The following is a 12,633-nucleotide window of genomic DNA, read 5'->3' as shown; positions in this document are numbered from 1 at the left end:
ATTATTATTATTATTATTATTATTATTATTATTATTATTATTATTATTATTATTATTTGTGATCCCTTTAAACGTAACTTTGTCAACATCAACAAACGCAGACTTCAATAATAAGTTATAAAATTATACGGTGTTTCAAGTCATACCTTGGTCAGGTTTGCGAAGGGGGTGCGTGGCAATGGCGGGTCTTTGGAGGGAGATGTGTATCACCAGACAAATGTAAATATTCCCGTTCGCCTCCGACTGCGTCATGGATAATGAACTGGAAGCCGTGTACAGCCCTTCACTATTTTTCTGTTTAATGGTATCAGCCTTAGCTGTAACAGCAACGCTATTTTTATACCATAGAAGGGTTAGAGCACCCGGGTGAAACTCGGCCGTTTTACAGACAAGCGTTGTAGCTGCAGACGAATTGCTCTCGGATATCCAGTTAATCTTCAGTGGAGTTGGAAGGGCTGTGGGACAGAGTGCGAAAATATCATATTACTGGAATGAAATTAAACAGACAGTAGGAGAAGCTTGTTTAGAAATCCACATATTTTACCCGATCCCTTGAAGACAGAAGTTAACGAATTATTGATATCTGTTACCTCATACAGCGGAGCGCAAGAACCGCCGCGGAAAGTTAATTTTGTTTCAACTCAACCAGCGTTCAATGACATGAAATGTGGAATCTTTTGGAGGTGCAATTGATAGTGATTTATGCTGGATCGTATTTGAAGGTGTGATGATCTCTTGATTGAAAGCTATTGTTTCTTGTTTTGAAACACATCTTATTTGCTGTATTTAACATATATTTTCGGCATAATAATATTGAACCTTGTACATTCAATAAAACGAGCATCAAATTGTATGGTTTTCACATAATTTCATGGGGCCCTTCTCTCTCACAAATCGGAACTCTAATATAGAGATATAATTCTTGTGCAGTATTCTCAAGTATTCTGTTCACTTTTGTCACTCACCACATACTGTTAGTTCTGACCCTGTTCCTTCTCCGCTAATTTCCCCCTGACGCATGACTACACAGCGATAGTTTCCCGAATCCTCGTAGGTCGTGTTCAGTAAATCAAAATATCCGCCTGATCTATTTTTGACGGTGAATCGCTTTCTGCCACCAGCGTCGCTTTGTATATATTCATTCTCCCCCTGTTTTCGCCAACGCACTTCGATTCCCGAACTGTCATCCGCAAGTGGGATTATGCAGTGAAAGGTGACGTTTGCTCCCTTCAATATAACCTTTCGTTCTGGAATTTGGGTAACGTGGATCGCAGTTTTTTCAGCAGCTGTTGGAAAAACGTTTAAGATTTGGTTAATTATATTCAATGTAGAACAAACTCTTTTGATAATACATTGGCATGAAAAACAAAACTAACAGACAAATAGAAAAATACATTTCACCAGTTACGGCAGGAATAGTTTTGGATATTTTGGCATTTAGATAAGTATATATGAGATCGTTCAGGTACCTGTGAAAATAATCACGGAGAGAGACAGAATCAGGACCAGAAACATTGCAATTTTAACATTCCGAGCAAATCATTCAACCGATGCCTCACTACGATATTCACTCTAAGCAATGGTTACTTTGAAATGTGTTGCGATGACGTTTGCCGCTTTTCTTAGGTGGGTGGGACTACAATTCGCATTCGCCGATGAAGGAACATAAATAAGAGTGCAGCAGGTAACTAACAAAATAATGTTTGGGAGGTGTTTAAGAAGGATCTGCAGATGCTGGAAAATCGAAGGTACACGAAAATGCTGGAGAACCTCAGCGGGTGCAGCAGTATCCATGGAGCGAAGGAAACGGGCAACGTTTCGGGCCGAAACCCTTCTTGGGAGGTGTTGTCTGCAGGGCGAAAGCGAAGAGAGAAGGTTTTTGAAAATCATTGTACAATTTGGATCTTAGATCGCAATTAAACTAGCGAATTATCGGAGTTGTGGAATTCCTAAATGCCAGAGATCAGGGCGAGATTACCGACAGAGTATGGGACAATTTGCGCCGATAATTACAAAACGTGCAATAATTTAATTAAGGGAACCCTGTTTTACTGGACGCCATTGTAATTGATCTCGCATGGGGTTATACAATATTTTGCCATAATCGCAGCTATATCCAAGTACAACAACAGATGGAAATGACAAGTCCGAATAGTAGAACTAAAAGGTAAAAGAACGTCATAGCCGAATGCACCAGGACCATAAAGCAGAGGAAGAATCGGTACTGCGATCAAGATTCAGATGTTGTTGCTATTGGCACCGATATTGTCCACTGCTCATCAGAGTCACTTCAACTTTCGACAGCTATCGAGAAGAAGCGTCATGGAATGCGAGAATAGCTGTGAGCCCAATGATGCCGATCTAGTTTCTTAAATACTGGAGATACTCCAGATATACCGGGGGACTGAGGATCTAGTGGCAGGGAGGAACTAAAGGGAATCCACATTAGTGAGGAAATGGTGTGAGGTAAACTGTTAGGCCTAATGGCAGATAAAAGGATTCAAAGGTTTCAAATGTGTTTTATTGTCACGAGTACCAATTAATGATGTTCAGTGAAACTCGGTTTACCATACGGCCATACTAAAAAATGGAACAAGACACACAACTACATAAAAGTTAACGTATACATCCACAGCCTGGGATTCCCCACATTCCTCACTGTGTCACAGGCAATAAAGTCTAATCTTCCCTCTTTATTCTCCCGCGATCGGGGCAGTCGAACCATCTGCAGTCGGTGCGATCGAAGCTCCCGCAGCCGGCGAGGCAGCGACCCGGTGGACGTTAATAAATCCCCAGGGCCAGATGGTCTGCATCCCATACTCAAGGAGGTGGCCCTAAAAAGCATTATATTTATAGCTATATAAAAAGAAAAAGGGTGGCTAAGGTGAACGTTGGTCCATTGGAGGGTGAGACTGGAGAGTTGTTGGTGGGGAACATGGAAATGGCAAAGGCATTAAACGAGTATTTTGTATCAGTCTTCACCATAGAAGACACAAAAATATTCCAACGCTGGATAAACAGGGGGCGGTAGGAATGGAGGAGCTAAATACTATTAAGATCACCAAGGAGGTGGTATTAGGGAAATTAATGAGACTGAAGGAGGATAAATCCCCTGGGCCTGATGGATTACATCCAAGGGTCTTGAGGGAGATAGCGGTGGGGATTGTGGATGCATTGGTGATAATTTTCCAAAACTCCCTGGAGGCAGGAACGGTCCCAGTGGATTGGAAAATGGCCAATGTAACACCTATATTTAAAAAAGGAAGTAAACAGAAGGCGGGTAACTATAGACCGGTTAGTCTAACATCGGTGGTGGGTAAAATGTTAGAGACAATTATTAAAGAAACACTAACGGGGCACTTGGATAAACATGACTTCATCGGACAGAACCAGCATGGTTTTGTGAAGGGGAAGTCCTATTTAACGAATCTGCTCGAATTCTTTGAGGAAGTAACAACCCGGGTGGATAAAGGGGAACCGGTGGATGTGGTATACTTGGACTTCCAAAAGGCTTTTGACAAGGTGCCACATAAGAGACTATTGCTAAAAATAAAAAATTATGGGATTGGGGGTAATATATTAGCATGGGTAGAGGATTGGCTAACAAATAGGAAGCAGAGAGTGGGGATAAATGGTTCATACTCGGGATGGCAACCGGTAACTAGCGGGGTTCCGCAAGGGTCGGTGCTGGGACCCCAGTTGTTCACAATTTATATAAATGATTTGGAGGAGGGAACCAAGTGTAATATATCAAAATTTGCGGACGATACAAAAATGGGAGGAAAAGTAGGGGATGAGGAGGATAGGAAGAGTCTGCAAAAGGATATAGGTGAGTGGGCAACAACTTGGCAGATGAAATTTAATACTAATAAATGTGAAGTCATTCACTTTGGGGGAAAAAATGATAGGGCAAGTTATTTTCTAAATGAGGAGGAGCTGCGTTGTAATGCAACGCAAAGGGATCTAGGGGTATTAGTACATGAATCACTAAAAGTTAGTATGCAGGTGCAGCAAGCAATCAGGAAGGCCAATGGAGTTTTGGCCTTTATTGCTAGGGGGATTGAGTATAAAAACACGGAGGTCTTGTTGCAGCTGTACACAGTATTAGTGAGACCACATTTGGAATACTGTGTACAGTTCTGGGGTCCATACTTAAGAAAGGATGTACTAGCCCTGGAGGCAGTGCAGCGAAGGTTTACAAGATTAATTCCTGCAATGAGGGGATTGACATATGAGGAAAGGTTAAGTAGGCTGGAACTCTACTCTTTGGAGTTTAGAAGAATGAGAGGCGATCTCATTGAAACATATAAGATCGTGAGGGGCCTTGATCGGGTGGATGCACCGAGGATGTTCCCAATGATCGGGGAAACTAGAACTAGGGGACATAGTTGCAGAATAAGGGGGGGCTCTTTTAAAACTGAGATGAGGAAGAACTTCTTCACCCAGAGGGTGGTTAATTTATGGAATTCACTGCCCCAGGGAGCAGTGGAAGCAGAAACGTTAAATATATTTAAGTCTAAAATAGATGCGTTTTTAGCTGCCAAGGGGATAAGGGGCTACGGGGAGAGGGCATGGATATGGACCTAGGTATGGTTAGTATAGTAAGACCTGAGTGATCTCCTGGACAAGTGTCGATCGCCTGGATTGGGGTCGGAGAGGAATTTCCCGGATTTTTTTTCTCGAATTGGACCTGGGTTTTTATCCGTTTTTTTGCCTCACCCAGGAGATCACGCGGTTCTTGGGGTGGAGAGGGGTGATAGCGGTATAAAGGGGAGGGTAGTGTCTTGTGTTCTGTGTCTTGTGTCTACTGTTTGTGGGTAAGTGTGTCTGTTTAGTGTTCAGCCATGAGCGAATGGCGGTGCGGGCTCGACGGACCTGGTGGTCTACTCTCGCACCTACTTTCTATGTTAAGCATGGATGTAACAGGTGTAACAGCAGCACATTTGGAAAGCAGTGACAGAATCTATCAAAGTCAGCATGGATTTATGAAGGGGATATAGGACTGGACTGCTCTCACCCCAACCATGGACTGTTTACCCTCCTACCATCCGGGAGGCGCTACAGGTCTCTCCGTTGCCGGACCAGCAGGTCCAGGAACAGCTTCTTCCCTGCGGCTGTCACACTCCTCAACAATGTACCTCGGTGACTGCCAATCACCCCCCCCCCCCCCCCCCCGGACACTCCTCCCACAAGAAAAACACTATGTCTGTATACATGTAAATAGATAATTTATTGAAATCATATTCTATGTCGCTCTTCCAGGGAGATGCTAACTGCATTTCGTAGTCTCTGTATTGTACACTGACAATGACAATTAAAGTTGAATCTGAATCTGAATCTGAATCTGATATAATGTTTGATTAATCTTTTGGATTTTTTCGAGGATATAACAAGTATAATGGATAAGGGAGTGCGAGTGGATGTGGTGTATCTGGACTTTCAAAAATACTTTGACAAGGACTCACACAAGAGTTTAGTGTGCAAAATTAGAGCACATGGTATTGCTGGTAGGGTATTGATATGGAATTGAGCTTAAAGGACTTGATATTTCAATCCCCACAACAATTGGCACCTTCTTAATATCTTGAGGGGGTAGGGGTAAAGACATAATTGGTGTCATCAGGTGGGCACCCTCCCTCCTTGGTGTTTCGTTGATAGGCCCACGACACCCCCAGAGGGCTCAACAGCAACAGCTGGCGTCCCAGGTGCGCTCCCCTCCTTTTTACCCCTCTTGCTGGTCATTTTGCAGTCCAGTTGGAGTCCTTCCTCTTCAGCCACAGCCAGTTGCTGCTTCGCTCGGCAGCCTCTCACAGCGACCTGACGGCTTGCCGGAAGGCCTGTCCTTCAGGAGTCTGGTTGTTGACATGGCTACAAACCCTCTACAACCAACCTCTACAGGGTGCACTTGGGTACGGCAGCCGTGTTGTTCTGCCTTGGCTGCTAAGTCTGAATACTTCAGACATTTGCGTTCATGCGCTTCACCAACTGCAGCCTCCCAACGCACAGTTAACTCCACGATGTACAGGGACTTCCGTGAGGTTGACCACAAGATCAGGTCCGGCCTGAGATTAGTTGTGATGATCTCTGCTGGAAACATGAGCTTCTGGTCTAGATCAGCCTGCATTTTCCAGTCCCGGGCAGTGTCTAGGGGGGTCGGTTTCCTACTTGCAAATGGCTTCTCTGGAAGCTGTCCTGCCTTAACAAAAGGGATAGAAACGTAGAAACATAGAAATTAGGTGCAGGAGTAGGCCATTCGGCCCTTCGAGCCTGCACCGCCATTCAATATGATCATGGATGATCATCCAACTCAGTATCCCGTACCTGCCTTCTCTCCATACCCTCTGATCCCCTTAGCCACAATGGCCACATCTAACTCCCTCTTAAATATAGCCAATGAACTGGCCTCGACTACCCTCTGTGGCAGAGAGTTCCAGAGATTCACCACTCTCTGTGTGAAAAAGGTTCTTCTCATCTCGGTTTTAAATGATTTCCCCCTTATCCTTAAGCTGTGACCCCTTGTCCTGGACTTTCCCAACATCGGGAGAAATCTTCCTGCATCTAGCCTGTCCAACCCCTTAAGAATTTTATAAGTTTCTATAAGATCCCCTCTCAATCTCCTAAATTCTAGAGAGTATAAACCAAGTCTATTCAGTCTTTCTTCATAAGACAGTCCTGACATCACAGGAATCAGTCTGGTGAACCTTCTCTGCACTTGTGGCAATTATGTCCTTCCTCAGATTTGGAGACCAAAACTGTACGCAATACTCCAGGTGTGGTCTCACCAAGACCCTGTACAACTGCAGTAGAACCTCCCTGCTCCTATACTCAAATCCTTTTGCTATGAAAGCTAACATACCATTCGCTTTCTTCACTGCCTGCTGCACCTGCATGCCTACTTTCAATGACTGGTGTACCATGACACCCAGGTCTCGCTGCGTCTCCCCTTTTCCTAGTCGGCCACCATTTAGATAATAGTCTGCTTTCCTGTTTTTGCCACCAAAATGGATAACCTCACATTTATCCACATTATACTGCATCTGCCAAACATTTGCCCACTCACCCAGCCTATCCAAGTCACCTTGCAGTCTCCTAGCATCCTCCTCACAGCTAACACTGCCCCCCAGCTTAGTGTCATCCGCAAACTTGGAGATATTGCCTTCAATTCCCTCATCCAGATCATTAATATATATTGTAAATAGCTGGGGTCCCAGCACTGAGCCTTGCGGCACCCCACTCGTCACTGCCTGCCATTGTGAAAAGGACCCGTTTACTCCTACTCTTTGCTTCCTGTTTGCCAGGCAGTTCTCTATCCACATCAATACTGAACCCCCAATGCCGTGTGCTTTAAGTTTGTATACTAATCTCTTATGTGGGACCTTGTCGAAAGCCTTCTGGAAGTCCAGATACACCACATCCACTGGTTCTCCCCTATCCACGCTACTAGTTACATCCTCGAAAAATTCTATAAGATTCGTCAGACATGATTTACCTTTTGTAAATCCATGCTGACTTTGTCCAATGATTTCACCACTTTCCAAATGTGCTGCTATCCCATCTTTAATAACTGACTCTAGCAGTTTCCCCACTACCGATGTTAGACTAACTGGTCTGTAATTCCCCGTTTTCTCTCTCCCTTCCTTCTTAAAAAGTGGGGTTACGTTTGCTACCCGCCAATCCTCAGGAACTACTCCAGAATCTAAAGAGTTTTGAAAGATTATTACTAATGCATCCACTATTTCTGGAGCTACTTCCTTAAGTACTCTGGGATGCAGCCTATCTGGCCCTGGGGATTTATCGGCCTTTAATCCATTCAATTTACCCAACACCACTTCCCGGCTAACCTGGATTTCACTCAATTCCTCCAACTCCTTTGACCCGCGGTCCCCTGCTATTTCCGGCAGATTATTTATGTCTTCCTTAGTGAAGACGGAACCAAAGTAGTTATTCAATTGGTCCGCCATATCCTTGTTCCCCATGATCAACTCACCTGTTTCTGACTGCAAGGGACCTACATTTGTTTTAACTAATCTCTTTCTTTTCACATATCTATAAAAACTTTTAGTCAGTTTTTATGTTCCCTGCCAGTTTTCTTTCATAATCTATTTTTCCTTTCTTAATTAAGCCCTTTGTCCTCCTCTGCTGGTCTCTGAATTTCTCCCAGTCCTCCGGTATGCTGCTTTTTCTGGCTAATTTGTACGCATCATCCTTCGCTTTGATACTATCCCTGATTTCCCTTGTTATCCACGGATGTACTACCTTCCCTGATTTATTCTTTTGCCAAACTGGGATGAACAATTTTTGTAGTTCATCCATGCAGTCTTTAAATGTCTTCCATTGCATATCCACCATCAACCCTTTTAGAATTAATTGCCAGTCAATCTTGCCCAATTCACGTCTCATACCCTCAAAGTTACATTTCTTTAAGTTCAGAACCATTGTTTCTGAATTAACAATGTCACTCTCCATCCTAATGAAGAACTCAACCATATTATGGTCACTCTTGCCCAAGGGGGCATGTACAACAAGACTGCTAACTAACCCTTCCTCATTACTCAATACCCAGTCTAAAATAGCCTGCTCTCTCGTTGGTTCCTCTACATGTTGATTTAGATAACTATCCCGCATACATTCCAAGAAATCCTCTTCCTCAGCACTCCTGCCAATTTGATTCACCCAATCTATATGTAGATTGAAGTCACCCATTATAACGGTTTTGCCTTTGTCGCACGCATTTCTAATTTCCTGTTTGATACCATCTCCAACTTCACTACTACTGTTAGGTGGCCTGTACACAACACCCACCAGCGTTTTCTGCCCCTTAGTGTTTCGCAGCTCTACCCATACCGATTCCACATCCTCCAAACTAATGTCCTTCCTTTCCATTGCGTTAATCTCCTCTCTAACCAGCAACGCTACCCCACCTCCTTTTCCTTTCTCTCTATCCCTCCTGAATATTGAATATCCCTGGATGTTCAGCTCCCAGCCTTGGTCACCCTGGAGCCATGTCTCCGTGATCCCAACTATATCATAGTCATTAATAGCTATCTGCACATTCAACTCATCCACCTTATTACGAATGCTCCTTGCATTGAGACACAAAGCCTTCAGGCTTGTTTTTACAACACTTACCCCTTATACAATTATGTTGAAAAGTGGTCCTTTTTGATTTTTGCCCTGGTTTTGTCTGCCTGCCACTTTTACTTTTCACCTTGCTACCTATTGCTTCTACCCTCATTTTACACCCCTCTGTCTCTACGCTCACACATTTAAGAAACCCTTTCCCTTTAACTCTATCCTCCACTATCCCATTCGACACCCCACCCCCCTTATTCAGTTTAAAACCACCCGTGTAGCAGTGGCAAACCTGCCTGCCAGAATGCTGGTCCCACACCTGTTAAGATGCAATCCGTCCCTTTTGTACAGTTCCCCCTTACCCCAAAACAGATCCCAGTGATTTAAGAATCTAAATCCCTGCCCCGTGCACCAGTTCCTCAGCCACACGTTCAGGTCCCGTATCTCCCTGTTCCTGCTCTCGCCAGCACGAGGAACTGGAAGCACACCGGAGATAACAACCCTGGAGGTCCTGCTTTTCAGCATTTTTCCGAGCTCTCTAAAGTCACGCTGCAGAATATTCATCCCCTTCTTTCCGACATCGTTTGTACCGACATGCACTACCACTTCCGGATGTTCACCTTCCCCTTGAGGATTTTCTGCACTCTGTCCGTGACATCCTGGATCCTGGCACCAGGAAAGCAGCACACCATCCTCGCATCCCGTCTGTTGCCGCAGAAACCCCTGTCCGTGCCTCTCACAATGGAGTCTCCCACTACAATGGCGTTGCCTGCCTTAGGCCTTTTTGGTTTTGGCTCAACAGCCCTATTCGCATCACAAGCCAGTCCGCCGCCCAGTGTAAACACCTCTTCTGTCCCGACAGCTTCTAAGTGGGTGAACCTGTTCACAAGAGGTACAACACCCGGGGACGTTGGCATTCCATGCTTCCCTCCCGTTCTCACTGCCTCCCACCTTCTCTCTTCCAGTGCCTTAGGTGTAACAATCGTACTGTAGGACTTGTCGAGGACCGACTCCGTTTCTCGGACGAACCGGAGGTCATCCACTTGCTTCTCCAGTTCCCCAACACGGCCCTTCAGGAGCTCTACCTGGATGCACTTCTCGCATTTGTAGCAGCCAGAGGCACCAGCGGTGTCCTTGACCTCCCATATACTGCAAGCATCACACTGAATCAGCTTGCCTGACATCTCCTTCTTTCGTCTCTACCTCTCAAGCGTATTGCGTGGTCTCCGGTCCTAAGACTCTCGAGCCAAAGACTCACACTTCCCTCACAAGGCCGCTCACTCACTGCCGCTCGCTAAGAGCCGTCTTGCTTAAATTGACTGATAAATTGCCTGATTTACCAATTTACAAACCAAATTCTTCAGTTTTCAACAGTTTTCCCGCCACTGACTCACTTCTCTCCTCCCACTTGGGCTAGAGCCAATCAGTCGTATCTCTTGCTATCTCCTGCTGCTGTTGCTCCCAAATCTACAGCAGTTCTGAGTAAAGTCTGCCTGTCCTTGGCCTCTACTTTAACTGTTTTCACTTCTCTCCTCCCACTTGGGCTACAGCCAATCAGTCGTATCTCTTGTTAACTCCTGCTGCTGTTGCTCCCAAAACTACAGCAGTTCTGAGTAAAGTCTGCCTGCCCTTGGCCTCTACTTTAACTGTTTTCACTTCTCTCCTCCCACTTGGGCTAGAGCCAATCAGTCGTATCTCTTGCTCAACTCCTGCTGCTGTTGCTCCCAAAGCTACAGCAGTTCTGAGGATGGTGTTTGAGAAACCAGGCGTTGGGGGAGGGAGGGCTTTGGTGGTAGTTCTCCTTCCTTCCAAGGAAATCGCCAGTTGTCGCAGGACCTGATTGTGCCTCCAGGTGTAGCGGCCTTGTGAAAGACTGGTTTTGAAGCCAGTGAGGATGTGCCTTAATGTTGCTGGGGTTTGACAGAGAGAACATGATGGATCTTCTCCAATCCACTGGTTTAGGTTCTTGGGTGTGGGAAGAACATCGTAGGTGGCTTGACGATGAAGCTAAGACGGCTTCCTTCCATCTGCCACGGATCCTTCGAGGTAAGCTTACGATGCTCCATGCTTTCCCAGGTAGTCCTTTTCACAGTCCCTGTTTGGACTGTGAGACTGCCTGTGCGCATCTCTCTGCCTCCTCTTGCTGACGGACCTCAGTAACTACCAGCTTTCTTCTTTGGGTGGATGTTGCCTTGTACCATGTGGGTCGACTTGTCCCGAGTCCAATCCCACCTCTTCCCTGCTGCACCTGTCCTACAATGTCTCCATGCCTGAGAGCAGATTTTGCTTGCTGTACAGCCTCCAATGGGGTCCACTTCCTCCCAGTTGCCAGTCTGGGCGCAGCCGCTCGTACCGCTTTTTCTTGAGACTCGGTCAGGGTCATGTCCAGCCTCACTTTGGTGCATTTGTATTCTTCTGGGAGGCTAGAGATAGGCAGTTCCAGAGCGCTGTGTCCAAACAAGCCGATATTGCTGAGGCAACGCGGGAGTCCAACCCACTTCTTGATGGAGACTGTCCTCTCCAACTTCTCGACTTTGGCGATGGAGACCTCGTAGACCGTCAGAGGCCACATCAGACAGGGGAGCAATCCAAACTGCAGGCACCACAGTTTCAGATACCAGGAAGTGAGGTATTGTCAATGCTAGCAAGGCCTTTGATGGGTTTTTTTCCCTAAGTTGGTCACACAGGTCTGAATCTTTGAGGCTTGCGTTGTACCACCGTCCTAAACTCTTGACTGGCAGCTCTGACACCATCGGAATGGGTGTTTCATCAATGTGAAATCGCTTGTCTTCGATTTTTCCTCCTGATGGACATGCTCCTGAATTTGCTGGGTTTCAACTTCATTCGGGCCCATGTCATGTTCGCATGAAGCTTTTCCAGCAGGCGCTTGGTACATACCATGGTTGAGGCCAGGGTGGTCATGTTATCCACGTAGGCGCGAATGGGAGGTAGCCGCTGCCCAGACTGCATCCGCTCTCCTTCTACTACCCACTTGGAAGCTCGGATGATCACTTCCATCGCCATGGTGAAGGCTAGCGGGGAGATGGTGCAACCTGCCATTATTCCCACTTCCAGTGGTTGCCATGCTAGTTTCTATACATCTTTTTCTTGGGTGGAGTTCGCGTCATGCCACCATATTGGTGGCGGCGCGACTCACTGTCTGTCTTTTTTTTATTTTTTGTCTAGTTAAATGTTGTTGTTTGTGTTTTTAATAGTCTTTTTAACAGTGTATATGTGGGGGGCTGGTGGGGGGGGAGGGGGAAACTTTAAAAAATCTCTTCCCTGTACGGGAGACCAGACCTTTTTCCTGTCGGGTCTCCGTTGTCATTGGGGCCTAGCACCGTGGAGCGGCCTCCAGCTGGAACGACCTGGAGGCTCCAGTCACGGAGCCTGCGGAGCTGCGGACTTACCATCGTGGGGCTGGCCGGCATCGGTGCGTGGGGAGCGGTGGTGACTCGCTGCTGCGGCCCGACCACGTAGCTCGGAGGCTCCAGCTGCAGCCGCAGGTCCGGTGGACTGTCGGGGTATCGGGAGCTCGCGGGTCCGGGTGGAGAGACCGCT

The sequence above is a fragment of the Amblyraja radiata genome, chromosome 17 (assembly GCF_010909765.2).
Source record: "Amblyraja radiata isolate CabotCenter1 chromosome 17, sAmbRad1.1.pri, whole genome shotgun sequence".
Lineage (NCBI taxonomy): Eukaryota > Metazoa > Chordata > Chondrichthyes > Rajiformes > Rajidae > Amblyraja > Amblyraja radiata.
This window is presented reverse-complemented; position numbering follows the sequence as displayed.